The following is a 25199-nucleotide window of genomic DNA, read 5'->3' as shown; positions in this document are numbered from 1 at the left end:
CCTTTCTTGGATACAATTGGTCAAGATGTGCTCTCTCATGATCAGATTGTATAACCCCTCATAAGTATTTACTTTGTTGCCAATAATCCAGCCCTCTAGTGCCTTTAGTGAGGTGTCCACAAAGTCAACCCAAGACTGGGTACTGACCTTCTGGGTGTCCCTGAACTTCATTCTATATTGCTCTGGGGTCAGACCAAACTTCTTGACTAAGCACCTCTTCATACTAGGGTATGAATCTGCCTCCTCCCCCCTTAAGGTCAGAAGCCTATCCCTCCCTGAGTTGGGGACCAACTCCCACAAAAGGGAACCCCAGTATTGAGGCTTAACCCTTCTCATTTGGAGTGCCCTCTCAAAGGCCCCTAGCCACTTATCTATGTCATCCCCCTCTATATAAGCAGGAACTACCCCCTTGGGTAATCTGGGGCAAACCCCCCCACCCATGGACACCTCAACTTCTTTATCGCTGCTTCCATCTCTTTTCTCTTTGTATGCCCACTTTTTCTTTTCTAGGGCCAGCTTCTCTGCTTCCAAAGCTATGTAGGCTAGCTGGGCTTCCAGCTCTCTTTCCCTGATGGATGGGTTCTCTCCTCCTGAAAGGACCCTCTTCCTACCACTAGCTTTGGGTCTGCCCCTAGTGACTGTGTCCAGTGAGGACCGTTCCTCCTCTCCCTCACTTGGGGTCTGATGCCTTCCCTCCCCTGAGTGGTTAGAGTTAGCATCTTGCTCTTTTTCTTCCCCCTCTGGAGCTTCCTCTGTCTCTACCTCTTGGGCCTCAGCCCATGCTGTCAGGGATTTAATCAGGATTTCCTTCCTGAGATTAGTGGTTGCAGGCAACCCCCTCTCAATACACAACCCCCTAAGCTGGACTACTGTCAGTGTGGGTAGGCTAGCCAGATCAAGCTCCATGGTTCCCTAGTTTTGTGTCAACAAAAACTTTTTGCAAAAATTGGTAACAGGAATTTAGAAAAATTACAAAAATTCAATAATTGAAATTAATCCAAATTAATTTTTTTTAAAAAAATTACAATTAAAAATTAAAAACAATTTTTGCACTAGGACAATTTAAAGGATTTTTAATTTGTTTTTATCTAAAACTGTAACGTGATATTGAACACAAGTACAGGATCCCGTCGCTGCTTCCAATTATGTTGGAAAATGGGTTATTGGTAGGGCAGGTAGGTACCTACACCTAGCAACAAGCCACAAACCTCCACAAAAGTACAGTTAGGTCTCAGTAAATTAATCCCAGCTCTACCCTTGGTAGCTTGGCATCGAGCGTCAAGGCTTAACTTAGGAGACAAAGTGTAAAGCATTCAAATATCACAAAACAGTAATTAAATAAAACACAGGAAACAGTTTAAAAATCCAAAACCAATTTATAAAAATAGCTTATATTTTTATCTTTAAAATGACACAAAAACGATTAAAATCGGTTCAGGGGAACCGGAGATATGAATTTTTAAAGTATTATTATTTTCTAGCGCATAGAAACAAAAAGCGCCAATCGGGTCATCTGGTTGCACCAGGACCGGGACAAAGTCAAACTTTCAGGCCGACCGCGATGGAGCCCTGCTCGGCTACAGGTCGCGGGAGGCCTCGGTTAAAAAGTTACCTTCTGACTTAGTCTTTATTTTGAAGTTTTTCTTCACCGGGACGAACCTGCCAGTTGGATCCGACCTCCTGGAGCCCTTGTCCGGATACGCGAAGTCGGTTTCCTCGGTGGTGATTTCTACCTTCGGACTTAGTCGTTTTTTCGAGATGAAAATCCTTCGACCGGGGTAAACCTGGATCTTGATCCGACGTCCGTGGAGCCCTTCTCGGATACGATGGCTGGAAGGTCCCGGTCAACTTTTTACGTTCGGACTTAGTCTCTTTTTCGGATGTTTTTCTTGACCGGGACGAACCACGAAGTCAGGCCGGGTCGCGGTTGAGGCAAGCTGGCTAGAATTTCCGCGTCGAGTCGGTCACTTTATGGAGCTTTTTTCTAAAATTTCTCCAATCTTTTCCAAACTTCTGGGGCTTCACCCAGATGTTCTTTTAAGGTTCTTTTGGGGTCCACAGCTCACCCCAAGGGTCCAGAAGTTCTGTGATGGTCCTTGGGAAGTGCGGACTTCAACTCCCAGAGTGCACCTGGCGCAAACTCCTTTTTGGCCACTGGGCAGTGGTCAGCTGGTCACTTTTTCAGGAGTTGGTGCAGGGGACTCTGGTTAGCAATTTTTCACCTGTAGCAAACAGGGAGTCCCTCCTTGAACCAGTGGAAGCCAGGCAAAGTCCTTCTTGTGGTGAAGCCCAAGTGTGCAGCTGGTGCAGTCTTTCTGAGTGCAGGGTCCAGGTGCAGGCCAGGGGTCCAGCAGGGCAGTCCTTCTTCTTCTTTAGTTCCTTTCTTGTTGAATTCTGGAGGGGATCTGAGGCGTGGGTGCAGGTCTGCCAGTTTTATCCTTGCTCCTGGGTGAAAAGCAGGGGGGCCCTGGTCCTCCAATCAGGGACAGGGTCGTCCCCCTGTGATGACCACTTCCTGGGAAGTGTGGCAAAAATCCATCCCAGAAGGCAACAGTCTCTAAAAATCCAAAATGGATGAATCTGATTTTTAGAGGAGAGATCTGGCTGAGCCCACCCACTGGTGTGGCTAAAAATCATAAACACACCCCTCTCCTGCCCTCTCCTAATCTAATCAAGGGGGCACCTAGCTGTCTGGGGTTGCAGGATGTGGGGGTGTTGCTGGGTGCTCCAGATGTCCTTCTCTGCCTTTGAAGACCAGTTTGGCAGCCCTCCCCCTTCCTGCTTCCCCATCTGCTGAGGGGAGATTCTCTCCCCCAAGCACATTCCTTTGTGTGAAGTCAGGCCACTTCACACCTCATTAAAGCAGCCTGGCAGAAGCTGCTGCAGGCTGGCCAATCAGAGCACAGCAGCAAAAACAATGCAGAGCTGAAATTGGCAACTTTTTAGGTAAAGTCTAAACTTTTTACCTGCACTAGTTATATTAAATCCAACAACTGGAAGTTGTGGGATTTATTATAACAATCAATTTGATACCAAATTCTTGGTATGTAACATTTAAGGAGACTTTAAAATTTAAAATAAAGTCTGCCCATTCTAGCCTATGAAGGCCATTCACTTCAATGAGGGAAAAACGAATTTGGCTGTTTTTACCTCACCAGGGCATATAAATCTATTTTTATAAAGTCGCTGCTTATAGTTACATGGCACCCAGCCCTAGGGGCACATAGGGCACACCTTAGGGGTGACTTATATGTAAAAATAAGGTAGTTTAAGACTTTGGAAGTACCTTTAATTCCAAAGTCGAATTTGCATATAACTTTAATTTAAAAGCAGCCAGCAAGGCAGGCTTGCTTTTAAAATGACACTGGGCACCTCAGCAATGCACCTAGGTGTGCACCACCTATGCTGTGGTCCCTAAACCTACATGCCCTACCATATACTAGGGACTTATAGGTAGGTTAACTTAGCCAATTATAATTAGCCTAATTTGCATATCCATTTTACACAGAGCACAGGCCCTGGGACTGGTTAGCAGTACCCAGGGCACCATCAGAGTCAGGAAAACACCAGCATAAAGTGGAAAATGGGGGCAAAAAGTTATGGGGCCTCTGCAATCAGCCCCAGTTTCTCACACAACCCCCCCCCAGCCCACACGCCCAGGAGACTCAGCCCAACCCTGGGAGAGTCTTCCTGGCTTGTTAGGCGAGGAAGACAGTGAAGAAAACTGGCTGTCCCTTTGCAGGGCCTACTCTGCCTTATATCCTCCTGTCAGGGTCACTCCCTCTGGGTAGTGAAGCCATCCCAACAGTAAAAGGACCCAACTCAAACTGAAACTTCCCTCTAGGGGGGTCTTCCTCCTCTCTCTCTGCCAACTTGGGTAGTGAGGTGCCCACCTCCCCTACTCCTAACTTTGCTAGGGCAACACCTAGCTTACCCAAAGAGGTCACCCAACACTTGAGCAACCCCACCATGACCAACAGGGTCAGGGGGCCTACTTTGCTATTGGCCTTGGGGTCTGCCTCCCAGGCCAAGTACAGTGCTGCCAGGAAGGCTAGCACCCAGCAGAGGCTACTGACAGCTGTCAGTACCCAGAACCACACCCTAAGCTCTCCACTGACAGGTGGCTGAGCTGCTTTAGGGGCATCTTTGGGGTCCTGGCACCCCTCTTGCTGTCTAGAGTGGGGGGCTACCACCTCCTGTGGCAGACACCCTCCTTCCACTCTCCCTTCTGTCAGTGCAGGGGCAACACCTTGCATCTGGACAGCTGCCCGACTACTCAGGACTTCCTTGGGGTCAGGTGAGGCCTCACCAGTGCCAACTCTGGGCTCCCCCCTACTGGGGCAGAAGGCCCTTGGCTCCCTGGAACTCTCTTTAAGAGTGGCCTACCCTTCCTTTTCTTCTTTCCTTTTCTTGGGGACCCCTGTCTCCTAACTGTAGGGACTGACTCCCCAGGACTTTGGGTTGGGGGGGCGCCCTGGGCGACCACCCCATCTGTGACCAGACTCACCTCTGGGAGGTCATTGCCCAGGATACAATCTAGGGGAAGGTCAGCACTGACTACCACCCTAATCCAGTCAAGGATACCCTCCCTCTCTAGGGGCACTATGGCTACAGGTTTGGAGGTGACCTCCCCTGTGGCTATCCTGACTTTCTTTGTCTTTCCTGGGACATACATGTCTGGGGTCACTAACCGGTCACTCACTATAGTGTGACTGGCACCGGTGTCTCTCAGGCCAGTGGTAGGGATCCCATTCACTTGAATGTGGTGGAAGTGCCTACTCCCACCCTCAGGGATCACCAGCTTACCATCTGGTCCTGTCTCCCAGCACAATGCTAGGAGGACTTCATCATCTGAGGAATCCTCCTCTATGGCTACACTGGACAGCCCAGTGCTAACCACCTTCTTTGGACAGGCTGCATCTCCTCTGAAGTGACCTGTCTGCTGACAGTCAAAGCAAGCCCTACTGTCCAAGAGCTTTTTTAACCCTGGGTCTCCCTGTCTCTGCATGTCAGAGTGGGAGTGGGATTTACTCTCCTCCTTCTTAGGGTTCTGGGGTACAGAGGGAGTCTCTGTGGTGGGCTTACCACCTCCCTCCTTAGGTTTTTGGGGACCTGTCCCCCCCTTCTTGGAGTCTCCCCCCTGGGACTTGACAACCACCCTGGTTCTCAACCACTCATCAGCTGCCTCCCCTAGCTCTCTAGGGTTGGTCAGCTTAGAGTCCACTAGATGCTGGCGTAACCTTTCTTGGATACAATTGGTCAAGATGTGCTCTCTCATGATCAGATTGTATAACCCCTCATAAGTATTTACTTTGTTGCCAATAATCCAGCCCTCTAGTGCCTTTAGTGAGGTGTCCACAAAGTCAACCCAAGACTGGGTACTGACCTTCTGGGTGTCCCTGAACTTCATTCTATATTGCTCTGGGGTCAGACCAAACTTCTTGACTAAGCACCTCTTCATACTAGGGTATGAATCTGCCTCCTCCCCCCTTAAGGTCAGAAGCCTATCCCTCCCTGAGTTGGGGACCAACTCCCACAAAAGGGAACCCCAGTATTGAGGCTTAACCCTTCTCATTTGGAGTGCCCTCTCAAAGGCCCCTAGCCACTTATCTATGTCATCCCCCTCTATATAAGCAGGAACTACCCCCTTGGGTAATCTGGGGCAAACCCCCCCACCCATGGACACCTCAACTTCTTTATCGCTGCTTCCATCTCTTTTCTCTTTGTATGCCCACTTTTTCTTTTCTAGGGCCAGCTTCTCTGCTTCCAAAGCTATGTAGGCTAGCTGGGCTTCCAGCTCTCTTTCCCTGATGGATGGGTTCTCTCCTCCTGAAAGGACCCTCTTCCTACCACTAGCTTTGGGTCTGCCCCTAGTGACTGTGTCCAGTGAGGACCGTTCCTCCTCTCCCTCACTTGGGGTCTGATGCCTTCCCTCCCCTGAGTGGTTAGAGTTAGCATCTTGCTCTTTTTCTTCCCCCTCTGGAGCTTCCTCTGTCTCTACCTCTTGGGCCTCAGCCCATGCTGTCAGGGATTTAATCAGGATTTCCTTCCTGAGATTAGTGGTTGCAGGCAACCCCCTCTCAATACACAACCCCCTAAGCTGGACTACTGTCAGTGTGGGTAGGCTAGCCAGATCAAGCTCCATGGTTCCCTAGTTTTGTGTCAACAAAAACTTTTTGCAAAAATTGGTAACAGGAATTTAGAAAAATTACAAAAATTCAATAATTGAAATTAATCCAAATTAATTTTTTTTAAAAAAATTAAAATTAAAAATTAAAAACAATTTTTGCACTAGGACAATTTAAAGGATTTTTAATTTGTTTTTATCTAAAACTGTAACGTGATATTGAACACAAGTACAGGATCCCGTCGCTGCTTCCAATTATGTTGGAAAATGGGTTATTGGTAGGGCAGGTAGGTACCTACACCTAGCAACAAGCCACAAACCTCCACAAAAGTACAGTTAGGTCTCAGTAAATTAATCCCAGCTCTACCCTTGGTAGCTTGGCATCGAGCGTCAAGGCTTAACTTAGGAGACAAAGTGTAAAGCATTCAAATATCACAAAACAGTAATTAAATAAAACACAGGAAACAGTTTAAAAATCCAAAACCAATTTATAAAAATAGCTTATATTTTTATCTTTAAAATGACACAAAAACGATTAAAATCGGTTCAGGGGAACCGGAGATATGAATTTTTAAAGTATTATTATTTTCTAGCGCATAGAAACAAAAAGCGCCAATCGGGTCATCTGGTTGCACCAGGACCGGGACAAAGTCAAACTTTCAGGCCGACCGCGATGGAGCCCTGCTCGGCTACAGGTCGCGGGAGGCCTCGGTTAAAAAGTTACCTTCTGACTTAGTCTTTATTTTGAAGTTTTTCTTCACCGGGACGAACCTGCCAGTTGGATCCGACCTCCTGGAGCCCTTGTCCGGATACGCGAAGTCGGTTTCCTCGGTGGTGATTTCTACCTTCGGACTTAGTCGTTTTTTCGAGATGAAAATCCTTCGACCGGGGTAAACCTGGATCTTGATCCGACGTCCGTGGAGCCCTTCTCGGATACGATGGCTGGAAGGTCCCGGTCAACTTTTTACGTTCGGACTTAGTCTCTTTTTCGGATGTTTTTCTTGACCGGGACGAACCACGAAGTCAGGCCGGGTCGCGGTTGAGGCAAGCCGGCTAGAATTTCCGCGTCGAGTCGGTCACTTTATGGAGCTTTTTTCTAAAATTTCTCCAATCTTTTCCAAACTTCTGGGGCTTCACCCAGATGTTCTTTTAAGGTTCTTTTGGGGTCCACAGCTCACCCCAAGGGTCCAGAAGTTCTGTGATGGTCCTTGGGAAGTGCGGACTTCAACTCCCAGAGTGCACCTGGCGCAAACTCCTTTTTGGCCACTGGGCAGTGGTCAGCTGGTCACTTTTTCAGGAGTTGGTGCAGGGGACTCTGGTTAGCAATTTTTCACCTGTAGCAAACAGGGAGTCCCTCCTTGAACCAGTGGAAGCCAGGCAAAGTCCTTCTTGTGGTGAAGCCCAAGTGTGCAGCTGGTGCAGTCTTTCTGAGTGCAGGGTCCAGGTGCAGGCCAGGGGTCCAGCAGGGCAGTCCTTCTTCTTCTTTAGTTCCTTTCTTGTTGAATTCTGGAGGGGATCTGAGGCGTGGGTGCAGGTCTGCCAGTTTTATCCTTGCTCCTGGGTGAAAAGCAGGGGGGCCCTGGTCCTCCAATCAGGGACAGGGTCGTCCCCCTGTGATGACCACTTCCTGGGAAGTGTGGCAAAAATCCATCCCAGAAGGCAACAGTCTCTAAAAATCCAAAATGGATGAATCTGATTTTTAGAGGAGAGATCTGGCTGAGCCCACCCACTGGTGTGGCTAAAAATCATAAACACACCCCTCTCCTGCCCTCTCCTAATCTAATCAAGGGGGCACCTAGCTGTCTGGGGTTGCAGGATGTGGGGGTGTTGCTGGGTGCTCCAGATGTCCTTCTCTGCCTTTGAAGACCAGTTTGGCAGCCCTCCCCCTTCCTGCTTCCCCATCTGCTGAGGGGAGATTCTCTCCCCCAAGCACATTCCTTTGTGTGAAGTCAGGCCACTTCACACCTCATTAAAGCAGCCTGGCAGAAGCTGCTGCAGGCTGGCCAATCAGAGCACAGCAGCAAAAACAATGCAGAGCTGAAATTGGCAACTTTTTAGGTAAAGTCTAAACTTTTTACCTGCACTAGTTATATTAAATCCAACAACTGGAAGTTGTGGGATTTATTATAACAATCAATTTGATACCAAATTCTTGGTATGTAACATTTAAGGAGACTTTAAAATTTAAAATAAAGTCTGCCCATTCTAGCCTATGAAGGCCATTCACTTCAATGAGGGAAAAACGAATTTGGCTGTTTTTACCTCACCAGGGCATATAAATCTATTTTTATAAAGTCGCTGCTTATAGTTACATGGCACCCAGCCCTAGGGGCACATAGGGCACACCTTAGGGGTGACTTATATGTAAAAATAAGGTAGTTTAAGACTTTGGAAGTACCTTTAATTCCAAAGTCGAATTTGCATATAACTTTAATTTAAAAGCAGCCAGCAAGGCAGGCTTGCTTTTAAAATGACACTGGGCACCTCAGCAATGCACCTAGGTGTGCACCACCTATGCTGTGGTCCCTAAACCTACATGCCCTACCATATACTAGGGACTTATAGGTAGGTTAACTTAGCCAATTATAATTAGCCTAATTTGCATATCCATTTTACACAGAGCACAGGCCCTGGGACTGGTTAGCAGTACCCAGGGCACCATCAGAGTCAGGAAAACACCAGCATAAAGTGGAAAATGGGGGCAAAAAGTTATGGGGCCTCTGCAATCAGCCCCAGTTTCTCACACAACCCCCCCCCAGCCCACACGCCCAGGAGACTCAGCCCAACCCTGGGAGAGTCTTCCTGGCTTGTTAGGCGAGGAAGACAGTGAAGAAAACTGGCTGTCCCTTTGCAGGGCCTACTCTGCCTTATATCCTCCTGTCAGGGTCACTCCCTCTGGGTAGTGAAGCCATCCCAACAGTAAAAGGACCCAACTCAAACTGAAACTTCCCTCTAGGGGGGTCTTCCTCCTCTCTCTCTGCCAACTTGGGTAGTGAGGTGCCCACCTCCCCTACTCCTAACTTTGCTAGGGCAACACCTAGCTTACCCAAAGAGGTCACCCAACACTTGAGCAACCCCACCATGACCAACAGGGTCAGGGGGCCTACTTTGCTATTGGCCTTGGGGTCTGCCTCCCAGGCCAAGTACAGTGCTGCCAGGAAGGCTAGCACCCAGCAGAGGCTACTGACAGCTGTCAGTACCCAGAACCACACCCTAAGCTCTCCACTGACAGGTGGCTGAGCTGCTTTAGGGGCATCTTTGGGGTCCTGGCACCCCTCTTGCTGTCTAGAGTGGGGGGCTACCACCTCCTGTGGCAGACACCCTCCTTCCACTCTCCCTTCTGTCAGTGCAGGGGCAACACCTTGCATCTGGACAGCTGCCCGACTACTCAGGACTTCCTTGGGGTCAGGTGAGGCCTCACCAGTGCCAACTCTGGGCTCCCCCCCTACTGGGGCAGAAGGCCCTTGGCTCCCTGGAACTCTCTTTAAGAGTGGCCTACCCTTCCTTTTCTTCTTTCCTTTTCTTGGGGACCCCTGTCTCCTAACTGTAGGGACTGACTCCCCAGGACTTTGGGTTGGGGGGGCGCCCTGGGCGACCACCCCATCTGTGACCAGACTCACCTCTGGGAGGTCATTGCCCAGGATACAATCTAGGGGAAGGTCAGCACTGACTACCACCCTAATCCAGTCAAGGATACCCTCCCTCTCTAGGGGCACTATGGCTACAGGTTTGGAGGTGACCTCCCCTGTGGCTATCCTGACTTTCTTTGTCTTTCCTGGGACATACATGTCTGGGGTCACTAACCGGTCACTCACTATAGTGTGACTGGCACCGGTGTCTCTCAGGCCAGTGGTAGGGATCCCATTCACTTGAATGTGGTGGAAGTGCCTACTCCCACCCTCAGGGATCACCAGCTTACCATCTGGTCCTGTCTCCCAGCACAATGCTAGGAGGACTTCATCATCTGAGGAATCCTCCTCTATGGCTACACTGGACAGCCCAGTGCTAACCACCTTCTTTGGACAGGCTGCATCTCCTCTGAAGTGACCTGTCTGCTGACAGTCAAAGCAAGCCCTACTGTCCAAGAGCTTTTTTAACCCTGGGTCTCCCTGTCTCTGCATGTCAGAGTGGGAGTGGGATTTACTCTCCTCCTTCTTAGGGTTCTGGGGTACAGAGGGAGTCTCTGTGGTGGGCTTACCACCTCCCTCCTTAGGTTTTTGGGGACCTGTCCCCCCCTTCTTGGAGTCTCCCCCCTGGGACTTGACAACCACCCTGGTTCTCAACCACTCATCAGCTGCCTCCCCTAGCTCTCTAGGGTTGGTCAGCTTAGAGTCCACTAGATGCTGGCGTAACCTTTCTTGGATACAATTGGTCAAGATGTGCTCTCTCATGATCAGATTGTATAACCCCTCATAAGTATTTACTTTGTTGCCAATAATCCAGCCCTCTAGTGCCTTTAGTGAGGTGTCCACAAAGTCAACCCAAGACTGGGTACTGACCTTCTGGGTGTCCCTGAACTTCATTCTATATTGCTCTGGGGTCAGACCAAACTTCTTGACTAAGCACCTCTTCATACTAGGGTATGAATCTGCCTCCTCCCCCCTTAAGGTCAGAAGCCTATCCCTCCCTGAGTTGGGGACCAACTCCCACAAAAGGGAACCCCAGTATTGAGGCTTAACCCTTCTCATTTGGAGTGCCCTCTCAAAGGCCCCTAGCCACTTATCTATGTCATCCCCCTCTATATAAGCAGGAACTACCCCCTTGGGTAATCTGGGGCAAACTCCCCCACCCATGGACACCTCAACTTCTTTATCGCTGCTTCCATCTCTTTTCTCTTTGTATGCCCACTTTTTCTTTTCTAGGGCCAGCTTCTCTGCTTCCAAAGCTATGTAGGCTAGCTGGGCTTCCAGCTCTCTTTCCCTGATGGATGGGTTCTCTCCTCCTGAAAGGACCCTCTTCCTACCACTAGCTTTGGGTCTGCCCCTAGTGACTGTGTCCAGTGAGGACCGTTCCTCCTCTCCCTCACTTGGGGTCTGATGCCTTTCCTCCCCTGAGTGGTTAGAGTTAGCATCTTGCTCTTTTTCTTCCCCCTCTGGAGCTTCCTCTGTCTCTACCTCTTGGGCCTCAGCCCATGCTGTCAGGGATTTAATCAGGATTTCCTTCCTGAGATTAGTGGTTGCAGGCAACCCCCTCTCAATACACAACCCCCTAAGCTGGACTACTGTCAGTGTGGGTAGGCTAGCCAGATCAAGCTCCATGGTTCCCTAGTTTTGTGTCAACAAAAACTTTTTGCAAAAATTGGTAACAGGAATTTAGAAAAATTACAAAAATTCAATAATTGAAATTAATCCAAATTAATTTTTTTTAAAAAAATTAAAATTAAAAATTAAAAACAATTTTTGCACTAGGACAATTTAAAGGATTTTTAATTTGTTTTTATCTAAAACTGTAACGTGATATTGAACACAAGTACAGGATCCCGTCGCTGCTTCCAATTATGTTGGAAAATGGGTTATTGGTAGGGCAGGTAGGTACCTACACCTAGCAACAAGCCACAAACCTCCACAAAAGTACAGTTAGGTCTCAGTAAATTAATCCCAGCTCTACCCTTGGTAGCTTGGCATCGAGCGTCAAGGCTTAACTTAGGAGACAAAGTGTAAAGCATTCAAATATCACAAAACAGTAATTAAATAAAACACAGGAAACAGTTTAAAAATCCAAAACCAATTTATAAAAATAGCTTATATTTTTATCTTTAAAATGACACAAAAACGATTAAAATCGGTTCAGGGGAACCGGAGATATGAATTTTTAAAGTATTATTATTTTCTAGCGCATAGAAACAAAAAGCGCCAATCGGGTCATCTGGTTGCACCAGGACCGGGACAAAGTCAAACTTTCAGGCCGACCGCGATGGAGCCCTGCTCGGCTACAGGTCGCGGGAGGCCTCGGTTAAAAAGTTACCTTCTGACTTAGTCTTTATTTTGAAGTTTTTCTTCACCGGGACGAACCTGCCAGTTGGATCCGACCTCCTGGAGCCCTTGTCCGGATACGCGAAGTCGGTTTCCTCGGTGGTGATTTCTACCTTCGGACTTAGTCGTTTTTTCGAGATGAAAATCCTTCGACCGGGGTAAACCTGGATCTTGATCCGACGTCCGTGGAGCCCTTCTCGGATACGATGGCTGGAAGGTCCCGGTCAACTTTTTACGTTCGGACTTAGTCTCTTTTTCGGATGTTTTTCTTGACCGGGACGAACCACGAAGTCAGGCCGGGTCGCGGTTGAGGCAAGCCGGCTAGAATTTCCGCGTCGAGTCGGTCACTTTATGGAGCTTTTTTCTAAAATTTCTCCAATCTTTTCCAAACTTCTGGGGCTTCACCCAGATGTTCTTTTAAGGTTCTTTTGGGGTCCACAGCTCACCCCAAGGGTCCAGACGTTCTGTGATGGTCCTTGGGAAGTGCGGACTTCAACTCCCAGAGTGCACCTGGCGCAAACTCCTTTTTGGCCACTGGGCAGTGGTCAGCTGGTCACTTTTTCAGGAGTTGGTGCAGGGGACTCTGGTTAGCAATTTTTCACCTGTAGCAAACAGGGAGTCCCTCCTTGAACCAGTGGAAGCCAGGCAAAGTCCTTCTTGTGGTGAAGCCCAAGTGTGCAGCTGGTGCAGTCTTTCTGAGTGCAGGGTCCAGGTGCAGGCCAGGGGTCCAGCAGGGCAGTCCTTCTTCTTCTTTAGTTCCTTTCTTGTTGAATTCTGGAGGGGATCTGAGGCGTGGGTGCAGGTCTGCCAGTTTTATCCTTGCTCCTGGGTGAAAAGCAGGGGGGCCCTGGTCCTCCAATCAGGGACAGGGTCGTCCCCCTGTGATGACCACTTCCTGGGAAGTGTGGCAAAAATCCATCCCAGAAGGCAACAGTCTCTAAAAATCCAAAATGGATGAATCTGATTTTTAGAGGAGAGATCTGGCTGAGCCCACCCACTGGTGTGGCTAAAAATCATAAACACACCCCTCTCCTGCCCTCTCCTAATCTAATCAAGGGGGCACCTAGCTGTCTGGGGTTGCAGGATGTGGGGGTGTTGCTGGGTGCTCCAGATGTCCTTCTCTGCCTTTGAAGACCAGTTTGGCAGCCCTCCCCCTTCCTGCTTCCCCATCTGCTGAGGGGAGATTCTCTCCCCCAAGCACATTCCTTTGTGTGAAGTCAGGCCACTTCACACCTCATTAAAGCAGCCTGGCAGAAGCTGCTGCAGGCTGGCCAATCAGAGCACAGCAGCAAAAACAATGCAGAGCTGAAATTGGCAACTTTTTAGGTAAAGTCTAAACTTTTTACCTGCACTAGTTATATTAAATCCAACAACTGGAAGTTGTGGGATTTATTATAACAATCAATTTGATACCAAATTCTTGGTATGTAACATTTAAGGAGACTTTAAAATTTAAAATAAAGTCTGCCCATTCTAGCCTATGAAGGCCATTCACTTCAATGAGGGAAAAACGAATTTGGCTGTTTTTACCTCACCAGGGCATATAAATCTATTTTTATAAAGTCGCTGCTTATAGTTACATGGCACCCAGCCCTAGGGGCACATAGGGCACACCTTAGGGGTGACTTATATGTAAAAATAAGGTAGTTTAAGACTTTGGAAGTACCTTTAATTCCAAAGTCGAATTTGCATATAACTTTAATTTAAAAGCAGCCAGCAAGGCAGGCTTGCTTTTAAAATGACACTGGGCACCTCAGCAATGCACCTAGGTGTGCACCACCTATGCTGTGGTCCCTAAACCTACATGCCCTACCATATACTAGGGACTTATAGGTAGGTTAACTTAGCCAATTATAATTAGCCTAATTTGCATATCCATTTTACACAGAGCACAGGCCCTGGGACTGGTTAGCAGTACCCAGGGCACCATCAGAGTCAGGAAAACACCAGCATAAAGTGGAAAATGGGGGCAAAAAGTTATGGGGCCTCTGCAATCAGCCCCAGTTTCTCACAAAAATAAATTGACTAATTGTGCCCAGTTAGCTGCAGAAGGATACAGCATACTTTAACACATAGATGTACCCTCCTAGTGATTGATCAGATGCCCACTTGTTGCCTACAATGATTAAGAATCATCAGGAAGGTATTCTCTGACAACTGGCCGAAATAGCTCAGTTGGGAGAGAGTTAGACTGAAGATCTAAAGGTCCCTGGTTCAATCCCGGGTTTCGGCAAGGACTGAGCACCTAGCTAATTAGGTGTAGTTCTCTCTTGGAGTCAGCTTCAGTAGACATTTTAGTTCATAGATGAAACCTTTCAATAACCTGATCGACATACCATCAGTAGAGCACAGCACTTGCGTTCTATCTTCCTTTCAAAATGGCTTCCACCTCTGTTGCCTTCAGCTTTGACTTCCATTATTTCCAGTTTGTATCTTGATTTTAATGTAAAGCTTAGGCTGCATCATCTTCTATTTTCCCATGAACCAAGCTGTCAGATGATATAGCTTGCTTACTCATCCCACACATTTGTGTGCCTATTCAGAGTTTGGAATAAAAGAAGTACCTAGGTTGCGCACCAAAAAAGTAAATGAGTAAATGCACCCAGTTAGCTGCAGAAGGATACCGGAAGTTTAAGACATAGCTGTACCATCAAAGTGAATGATTTGGAGGTGTATGTCTTGTCTACAATGATTAAGAAGAAAACGGAGGGAGCTGTGAAATAACTGGCCGAAATAGCTCAGTTGGGAGAGCGTTAGACTGAAGATCTAAAGGTCCCTGGTTCAATCCCGGGTTTCGGCAAAGACTCAGAAGACAGCTTTTTAGGCGTGTTTCTTTCTTGGTTTCAGCTTCTGGTGACGTTTTATTTAATTGATAAAACCTTTCATCAACCTAATTGACATACCATCAGTACAAGACAGTACTTGTTTTCTATCTTCCTTTCAAAATGGATTCCACCTCTCTTGCCTTCAGCTTTGACTTCCATTATTTACTGTTTCTATCTTGATTTTTAGGTAAACCGCAGTCTGCATCAGTCTCCATCTTCCCTTGAACCAAAGTGTCGGATGAAATAGCTTGCTTACTCATGCCACACATTTCTGTGCATTAGATTACTAGCCTATTTAGAGTTTAGAAAAAAAGAAATACCTAGCTTGCAGAATAAAAAACAAATTCCCTAATTACACCCAGTTAACTGGAGAAGGATACAACAAAGTTTAAGACATAGCTGTACCCTCACAGTGAATGATTTAGACTTCTGTGTCTTGTCTACAATGATTAAAAATGATACGGAAAGCTTTTCATGACACCTGGCTAAAATATCTCAGTTGGGAGAATGTTAGACTAAAGATAAAAAAGGTCCTTGGTTCAATCCTGGGTTGTGCCAAAGACCAAGCACTCAGGTTGTTAGGCATATTTCTTTCTTGGAGTCACTCTCAAGTGACATTTTATTTCATTGATAAAAACTTGCATCAACCTGATCGACATGCCATCGGTACAAAAGAGAACTTATTTTCTATCTTCCTTTCAAAATGGCTTCCACCTCTCTTGCCTTCAGCTTTGACTTCCATTATTTCCCGTTTCTATCTTGATTTTAATGTAAACCGTAGCCGGCGTCATCTTCCATTTTCCCATGAGCCAAACTGTCAGATGATATAGCTTGCTTGGTCATGCCACACATTTCTGTTTATGAGAGTGGTAGCCTATTCAGAGTTTAGAAAAAAAGAAGTACCTACCTCGCGTAGCAAAAAAGTAAAGGAGTAATTGCCCCCAGTTAGCTACAGAAGGATACAGCAAAGTGTAACACATAGCTGTACCCTCACAGTGAATGATTGCGACTTATATTTCTTGTCTACAATGATTAACAATAATAAGGAAGGCACTGTGAAAAAACGGGCTGAAAGAGCTCAGTTGCGAGGACGTCAAACTTTAGATCTAAGGGTCCCTGGTTAAATCCTTGGTTTGGTCAAAGACTGAGCAGCTAGTTCGTCAGGCAAGTTTCTTTTTTGGAGTCAGCTTCCGGTGACGTTTTATTTAATTAATAAAACCTTTCATCAACCTAATTGACATACCATCAGTACAAGACAGTACGTGTTTTCTATCTTTCTTTGAAAATGGATTCCACCTCTCTTGCCTTCAGCTTTGACTTCCATTATTTGCCGTTTCTATCTCGATTTTAGGGTAAACTGTAGCCTGCATAATTTTCCATCTAACCTTGGACCAAAGTGTCAGATGATATAGCTTGCTTCCTCATGCCACACATTTCTGTGTATTAGATTGCTAGCCTATTTAGCGTTTAGAAAAAAAGAAATACCTAGCTTGCGCAATAAAAAATAAATTGACTAATTGTGCCCAGTTAGCTGCAGAAGGATACAGCATACTTTAACACATAGATGTACCCTCCTAGTGATTGATCAGATGCCCACTTGTTGCCTGCAATGATTAAGAATCATCAGGAAGGTATTCTCTGACAACTGGCCGAAATAGCTCATTTGGGAGAGCGTTAAACTGAAGATCTAAAGCTCTCTGGTTCAATCCCGGGTTTTGGCAAGGACTGAGCACCTAGCTAATTAGGTGTAGTTCTCTCTTGGAGTCAGCTTCAGTAGACATTTTAGTTCATAGATGAAACCTTTTAATAACCTGTTCGACATACCATCAGTAGAGCACAGCACTTGCGTTCTATCTTCCTTTCAAAATGGCTTCCACCTCTCTTGCCTTCAGCTTTGACTTCCATTATTTCCAGTTTCTATCTTGATTTTAATGTAAACCTTAGGCTGCATCATCTTACATTTTCCCATGAACCAAGCTGTCAGATGATATAGCTTGCTTACTCATCCCACACATTTGTGTGCCTATTCAGAGTTTGGAATAAAAGAAGTACCTAGGTTGCGCACCAAAAAAGTAAATGAGTAATTGCACCCAGTTAGCTGCAGAAGGATACCGGAAGTTTAAGACATAGCTGTACCCTCAAAGTGAATGATTTCGAGGTGTATGTCTTGTCTACAATGATTAAGAAGAATACGGAGGGACCTGTGAAATAAGTGGCCGAAATAGCTCAGTTGGGAGAGCGTTAGATTGAAGATCTAAAGGTCCCTGGTTCTATCCCGGGTTTTGGCAAGGACTGAGCACCTAGCTAATTAGGTGTAGTTCTCTCTTGGAGTCAGCTTCAGTAGACATTTTCGTTCATAGATGAAACCTTTTAATAACCTGATCAACATACCATCAGTAGAGCACAGCACTTGCGTTCTATCTTCCTTTCAAAATGGCTTCCACCTCTGTTGCCTTCAGCTTTGACTTCCATTATTTCCAGTTTCTATCTTGATTTTAATGTAAAGCTTAGGCTGCGTCATCTTCCATTTTCCCATGAACCAAGCTGTCAGATGATATAGCTTGCTTACTCATCCCACACATTTGTGTGCCTATTCAGAGTTTGGAATAAAAGAAGTACCTAGGTTGCGCACCAAAAAATTAAATGAGTAATTGCACCCAGTTAGCTGCAGAAGGATACCGGAAGTTTAAGACATAGCTGTACCCTCAAAGTGAATGATTTCGAGGTGTATGTCTTGTCTACAATGATTAAGAAGAAAACGGAGGGACCTGTGAAATAACTGGCCGAAATAGCTCAGTTGGGAGAGCGTTAGACTGAAGATATAAAGGTCCCTGGTTCAATCCCGGGTTTCGGCAAAGACTCAGAAGACAGCTTGTTAGGCGTGTTTCTTTCTTGGATTCAGCTTCTGGTGACGTTTTATTTAATTGATAAAACCTTTCATCAACCTAATTGACATACCATCAGTACAAGACAGTACTTGTTTTCTATCTTCCTTTCAAAATGGATTCCACCTCTCTTGCCTTCAGCTTTGACTTCCATTATTTACTGTTTCTATCTTGATTTTTAGGTAACCCGCAGTCTGCATCAGTCTCCATCTTCCCTTGAACCAAAGTGTCGGATGAAATAGCTTGCTTACTCATGCCACACATTTCTGTGCATTAGATTGCTAGCCTATTTAGAGTTTAGAAAAAAAGAAATACCTAGCTTGCACAATAAAAAACGAATTCCCTAATTACACCCAGTTAACTGGAGAAGGATACAGCAAAGTTTAAGACATAGCTGTACCCTCACAGTGAATGATTTAGACTTCTGTGTCTTGTCTACAATGATTAAAAATGATACGGAAAGCTTTTCATGACACCTGGCTAAAATATCTCAGTTGGGAGAATGTTAGACTAAAGATAAAAAAAGGTCCTTGGTTCAATCCTGGGTTGTGCCAAAGACCAAGCACTCAGCTTGTTAGGCATGTTTCTTTCTTGGAGTCACTCTCAAGGGACATTTTATTTCATTGATAAAAACTTGCATCAACCTGATCGACATGCCATCGGTACAAAAGAGCACTTATTTTCTATCTTCCTTTCAAAATGGCTTCCACCTCTCTTGCCTTCAGCTTTGACTTCCATTATTTCCCGTTTCTATCTTGATTTTGATGTAAACCGTAGCCGGCGTCATCTTCCATTTTCCCATGAGCCAAACTGTCAGATGATATAGCTTGCTTGGTCATGCCACACATTTCTGTTTATGAGAGTGGTAGCCTATTCAGAGTTTAGAAAAAAAGAAGTACCTACCTCACGTAGCAAAAAAGTAAAGGAGTAATTGCCCCCAGTTAGCTACAGAAGGATACAGCAAAGTGTAACACATAGCTGTACCCTCACAGTGAATGATTGCGACTTATATTTCTTGTCTACAATGATTAATAATAATAAGGAAGGCACTGTGAAAAAACGGGCTGAAAGAGCTCAGTTGCGAGGACGTCAAACTTTAGATCTAAGGGTCCCTGGTTAAATTCTTGGTTTGGTCAAAGACTGAGCAGCTAGTTCGTCAGGCAAGTTTCTTTTTTGGAGTCAGCTTCCGGTGACGTTTTATTTAATTAATAAAACCTTTCATCAACCTAATTGACATACCATCAGTACAAGACAGTACGTGTTTTCTATCTTCCTTTGAAAATGGATTCCACCTCTCTTGCCTTCAGCTTTGACTTCGATTATTTGCCGTTTCTATCTCGATTTTAGGGTAAACTGTAGCCTGCATCATTTTCCATCTAACCTTGGACCAAAGTGTCAGATGATATAGCTTGCTTCCTCATGCCACACATTTCTGTGTATTAGATTGCTAGCCTATTTAGCGTTTAGAAAAAAAGAAATACCTAGCTTGCGCAATAAAAAATAAATTGACTAATTGTGCCCAGTTAGCTGCAGAAGGATACAGCATACTTTAACACATAGATGTACCCTCCTAGTGATTGATCAGATGCCCACTTGTTGCCTACAATGATTAAGAATCATCAGGAAGGTATTCTCTGACAACTGGCCGAAATAGCTCAGTTGGGAGAGCGTTAGACTGAAGATCTAAAGGTCCCTGGTTCAATCCCGGGTTTCGGCAAGGACTGAGCACCTAGCTAATTAGGTGTAGTTCTCTCTTGGAGTCAGCTTCAGTAGACATTTTAGTTCATAGATGAAACCTTTCAATAACCTGATCGACATACCATCAGTAGAGCACAGCACTTGCGTTCTATCTTCCTTTCAAAATGGCTTCCACCTCTCTTGCCTTCAGCTTTGACTTCCATTATTTCCAGTTTGTATCTTGATTTTAATGTAAAGCTTAGGCTGCATCATCTTCTATTTTCCCATGAACCAAGCTGTCAGATGATATAGCTTGCTTACTCATCCCACACATTTGTGTGCCTATTCAGAGTTTGGAATAAAAGAAGTACCTAGGTTGCGCACCAAAAAAGTAAATGAGTAAATGCACCCAGTTAGCTGCAGAAGGATACCGGAAGTTTAAGACATAGCTGTACCATCAAAGTGAATGATTTGGAGGTGTATGTCTTGTCTACAATGATTAAGAAGAAAACGGAGGGAGCTGTGAAATAACTGGCCGAAATAGCTCAGTTGGGAGAGCGTTAGACTGAAGATCTAAAGGTCCCTGGTTCAATCCCGGGTTTCGGCAAAGACTCAGAAGACAGCTTGTTAGGCGTGTTTCGTTCTTGGATTCAGCTTCTGGTGACGTTTTATTTAATTGATAAAACCTTTCATCAACCTAATTGACATACCATCAGTACAAGACAGTACTTGTTTTCTATCTTCCTTTCAAAATGGATTCCACCTCTCTTGCCTTCAGCTTTGACTTCCATTATTTACTGTTTCTATCTTGATTTTTAGGTAAACCGCAGTCTGCATCAGTCTCCATCTTCCCTTGAACCAAAGTGTCGGATGAAATAGCTTGCTTACTCATGCCACACATTTCTGTGCATTAGATTGCTAGCCTATTTAGAGTTTAGAAAAAAAGAAATACCTAGCTTGCAGAATAAAAAACAAATTCCCTAATTACACCCAGTTAACTGGAGAAGGATACAACCAAGTTTAAGACATAGCTGTACCCTCACAGTGAATGATTTAGACTTCTGTGTCTTGTCTACAATGATTAAAAATGATACGGAAAGCTTTTCATGACACCTGGCTAAAATATCTCAGTTAGGATAATGTTAGACTAAAGATAAAAAAGGTCCTTGGTTCAATCCTGGGTTGTGCCAAAGACCAAGCACTCAGCTTGTTAGGCATGTTTCTTTCTTGGAGTCACTCTCAAGTGACATTTTATTTCATTGATAAAAACTTGCATCAACCTGATCGACATGCCATCGGTACAAAAGAGAACTTATTTTCTATCTTCCTTTCAAAATGGCTTCCACCTCTCTTGCCTTCAGCTTTGACTTCCATTATTTCCCGTTTCTATCTTGATTTTAATGTAAACCCTAGCCGGCGTCATCTTCCATTTTCCCATGAGCCAAACTGTCAGATGATATAGCTTGCTTGGTCATGCCACACATTTCTGTTTATGAGAGTGGTAGCCTATTCAGAGTTTAGAAAAAAAGAAGTACCTACCTCGCGTAGCAAAAAAGTAAAGGAGTAATTGCCCCCAGTTAGCTACAGAAGGATACAGGAAAGTGTAACACATAGCTGTACCCTCACAGTGAATGATTGCGACTTATATTTCTTGTCTACAATGATTAACAATAATAAGGAAGGCACTGTGAAAAAACGGGCTGAAAGAGCTCAGTTGCGAGGACGTCAAACTTTAGATCTAAGGGTCCCTGGTTAAATCCTTGGTTTGGTCAAAGACTGAGCAGCTAGTTCGTCAGGCAAGTTTCTTTTTTGGAGTCAGCTTCCGGTGACGTTTTATTTAATTAATAAAACCTTTCATCAACCTAATTGACATACCATCAGTACAAGACAGTAAGTGTTTTCTATCTTTCTTTGAAAATGGATTCCACCTCTCTTGCCTTCAGCTTTGACTTCCATTATTTGCCGTTTCTATCTCGATTTTAGGGTAAACTGTAGCCTGCATCATTTTCCATCTAACCTTGGACCAAAGTGTCAGATGATATAGCTTGCTTCCTCATGCCACACATTTCTGTGTATTAGATTGCTAGCCTATTTAGCGTTAAGAAAAAAAGAAATACCTAGCTTGCGCAATAAAAAATAAATTGACTAATTGTGCCCAGTTAGCTGCAGAAGGATACAGCATACTTTAACACATAGATGTACCCTCCTAGTGATTGATCAGATGCCCACTTGTTGCCTGCAATGATTAAGAATCATCAGGAAGGTATTCTCTGACAACTGGCCGAAATAGCTCATTTGGGAGAGCGTTAAACTGAAGATCTAAAGCTCTCTGGTTCAATCCCGGGTTTTGGCAAGGACTGAGCACCTAGCTAATTAGGTGTAGTTCTCTCTTGGAGTCAGCTTCAGTAGACATTTTAGTTCATAGATGAAACCTTTTAATAACCTGTTCGACATACCATCAGTAGAGCACAGCACTTGCGTTCTATCTTCCTTTCAAAATGGCTTCCACCTCTCTTGCCTTCAGCTTTGACTTCCATTATTTCCAGTTTCTATCTTGATTTTAATGTAAACCTTAGGCTGCATCATCTTACATTTTCCCATGAACCAAGCTGTCAGATGATATAGCTTGCTTACTCATCCCACACATTTGTGTGCCTATTCAGAGTTTGGAATAAAAGAAGTACCTAGGTTGCGCACCAAAAAAGTAAATGAGTAATTGCACCCAGTTAGCTGCAGAAGGATACCGGAAGTTTAAGACATAGCTGTACCCTCAAAGTGAATGATTTAGAGGTGTATGTCTTGTCTACAATGATTAAGAAGAATACGGAGGGACCTGTGAAATAAGTGGCCGAAATAGCTCAGTTGGGAGAGCGTTAGATTGAAGATCTAAAGGTCCCTGGTTCAATCCCGGGTTTTGGCAAGGACTGAGCACCTAGCTAATTAGGTGTAGTTCTCTCTTGGAGTCAGCTTCAGTAGACATTTTAGTTCATAGATGAAACCTTTTAATAACCTGATCAACATACCATCAGTAGAGCACAGCACTTGCGTTCTATCTTCCTTTCAAAATGGCTTCCACCTCTGTTGCCTTCAGCTTTGACTTCCATTATTTCCAGTTTCTATCTTGATTTTAATGTAAAGCTTAGGCTGCATCATCTTCCATTTTCCCATGAACCAAGCTGTCAGATGATATAGCTTGCTTACTCATCCCACACATTTGTGTGCCTATTCAGAGTTTGGAATAAAAGAAGTACCTAGGTTGCGCACCAAAAAATTTAATGAGTAATTGCACCCAGTTAGCTGCAGAAGGATACCGGAAGTTTAAGACATAGCTGTACCCTCAAAGTGAATGATTTCGGGGTGTATGTCTTGTCTACAATGATTAAGAAAAATACGGAGGGACCTGCGCAATAAGTGGCTGAAATAGCTCAGTTGGGAGAGCGTTAGACTGAAGATATAAAGGTCCCTGGTTCAATCCCGGGTTTCGGCAAAGACTCAGAAGACAGCTTGTTAGGCGTGTTTCTTTCTTGGATTCAGCTTCTGGGGACGTTTTATTTAATTGATAAAATCTTTCATCAACCTAATTGACATACCATCAGTACAAGACAGTACTTGTTTTCTATCTTCCTTTCAAAATGGATTCCACCTCTCTTGCCTTCAGCTTTGACTTCCATTATTTACTGTTTCTGTCTTGATTTTTAGGTAACCCGCAGTCTGCATCAGTCTCCATCTTCCCTTGAACCAAAGTGTCGGATGAAATAGCTTGCTTACTCATGCCACACATTTCTGTGCATTAGATTGCTAGCCTATTTAGAGTTTAGAAAAAAAGAAATACCTAGCTTGCACAATAAAAAACAAATTCCCTAATTACACCCAGTTAACTGGAGAAGGATACAACAAAGTTTAAGACATAGCTGTACCCTCACAGTGAATGATTTAGACTTCTGTGTCTTGTCTACAATGATTAAAAATGATACGGAAAGCTTTTCATGACACCTGGCTAAAATATCTCAGTTAGGATAATGTTAGACTAAAGATAAAAAAGGTCCTTGGTTCAATCCTGGGTTGTGCCAAAGACCAAGCACTAAGCTTGTTAGGCATGTTTCTTTCTTGGAGTCACTCTCAAGTGACATTTTATTTCATTGATAAAAACTTGCATCAACCTGATCGACATGCCATCGGTACAAAAGAGCACTTATTTTCTATCTTCCTTTCAAAATGGCTTCCACCTCTCTTGCCTTCAGCTTTGACTTCCATTATTTCCCGTTTCTATCTTGATTTTGATGTAAACCGTAGCCGGCGTCATCTTCCATTTTCCCATGAGCCAAACTGTCAGATGATATAGCTTGCTTGGTCATGCCACACATTTCTGTTTATGAGAGTGGTAGCCTATTCAGAGTTTAGAAAAAAAGAAGTACCTACCTCACGTAGCAAAAAAGTAAAGGAGTAATTGCCCCCAGTTAGCTACAGAAGGATACAGCAAAGTGTAACACATAGCTGTACCCTCACAGTGAATGATTGCGACTTATATTTCTTGTCTACAATGATTAACAATAATAAGGAAGGCACTGTGAAAAAACGGGCTGAAAGAGCTCAGTTGCGAGGACGTCAAACTTTAGATCTAAGGGTCCCTGGTTAAATCCTTGGTTTGGTCAAAGACTGAGCAGCTAGTTCGTCAGGCAAGTTTCTTTTTTGGAGTCAGCTTCCGGTGACGTTTTATTTAATTAATAAAACCTTTCATCAACCTAATTGACATACCATCAGTACAAGACAGTACGTGTTTTCTATCTTTCTTTGAAAATGGATTCCACCTCTCTTGCCTTCAGCTTTGACTTCCATTATTTGCCGTTTCTATCTCGATTTTAGGGTAAACTGTAGCCTGCATCATTTTCCATCTAACCTTGGACCAAAGTGTCAGATGATATAGCTTGCTTCCTCATGCCACACATTTCTGTGTATTAGATTGCTAGCCTATTTAGCGTTTAGAAAAAAAGAAATACCTAGCTTGCGCAATAAAAAATAAATTGACTAATTGTGCCCAGTTAGCTGCAGAAGGATACAGCATACTTTAACACATAGATGTACCCTCCTAGTGATTGATCAGATGCCCACTTGTTGCCTACAATGATTAAGAATCATCAGGAAGGTATTCTTTGACAACTGGCCGAAATAGCTCAGTTGGGAGAGCGTTAGACTGAAGATCTAAAGGTCCCTGGTTCAATCCTGGGTTTCGGCAAGGACTGAGCACCTAGCTAATTAGGTGTAGTTCTCTCTTGGAGTCAGCTTCAGTAGACATTTTAGTTCATAGATGAAACCTTTCAATAACCTGATCGACATACCATCAGTAGAGCACAGCACTTGCGTTCTATCTTCCTTTCAAAATGGCTTCCACCTCTCTTGCCTTCAGCTTTGACTTCCATTATTTCCAGTTTGTATCTTGATTTTAATGTAAAGCTTAGGCTGCATCATCTTCTATTTTCCCATGAACCAAGCTGTCAGATGATATAGCTTGCTTACTCATCCCACACATTTGTGTGCCTATTCAGAGTTTGGAATAAAAGAAGTACCTAGGTTGCGCACCAAAAAAGTAAATGAGTAAATGCACCCAGTTAGCTGCAGAAGGATACCGGAAGTTTAAGACATAGCTGTACCCTCAAAGTGAATGATTTCGAGGTGTATGTCTTGTCTACAATGATTAAGAAGAAAACGGAGGGAC

At 44.6% G+C, this 25199-nt stretch overlaps 4 non-coding genes across 4 annotated transcripts; all 4 read left to right on the top strand.

The window, feature by feature from the left end:
• Positions 1 to 14826: 14826 nt before the first annotated feature.
• TRNAF-GAA (transfer RNA phenylalanine (anticodon GAA)) lies at positions 14827 to 14899 on the top strand. The gene has a single exon. It is a non-coding gene; the product is annotated as a tRNA-Phe (tRNA).
• Positions 14900 to 19453: 4554 nt separating this feature from the next.
• Positions 19454 to 19526, top strand: TRNAF-GAA (transfer RNA phenylalanine (anticodon GAA)). Its single transcript has one exon. It is a non-coding gene; the product is annotated as a tRNA-Phe (tRNA).
• A 494-nt stretch (positions 19527 to 20020) lies between these two features.
• TRNAF-GAA (transfer RNA phenylalanine (anticodon GAA)) lies at positions 20021 to 20093 on the top strand. The gene has a single exon. It is a non-coding gene; the product is annotated as a tRNA-Phe (tRNA).
• Positions 20094 to 22333: 2240 nt separating this feature from the next.
• Positions 22334 to 22406, top strand: TRNAF-GAA (transfer RNA phenylalanine (anticodon GAA)). The gene has a single exon. It is a non-coding gene; the product is annotated as a tRNA-Phe (tRNA).
• Positions 22407 to 25199: the final 2793 nt, after the last annotated feature.

Source organism: Pleurodeles waltl, chromosome 8 (genome assembly GCF_031143425.1).
Source record: "Pleurodeles waltl isolate 20211129_DDA chromosome 8, aPleWal1.hap1.20221129, whole genome shotgun sequence".
In the NCBI taxonomy this organism is placed as follows: domain Eukaryota; kingdom Metazoa; phylum Chordata; class Amphibia; order Caudata; family Salamandridae; genus Pleurodeles; species Pleurodeles waltl.
The sequence above is the reverse complement of the archived record's forward strand: the minus strand, read 5'-3'. Positions and strand labels throughout refer to the sequence as shown.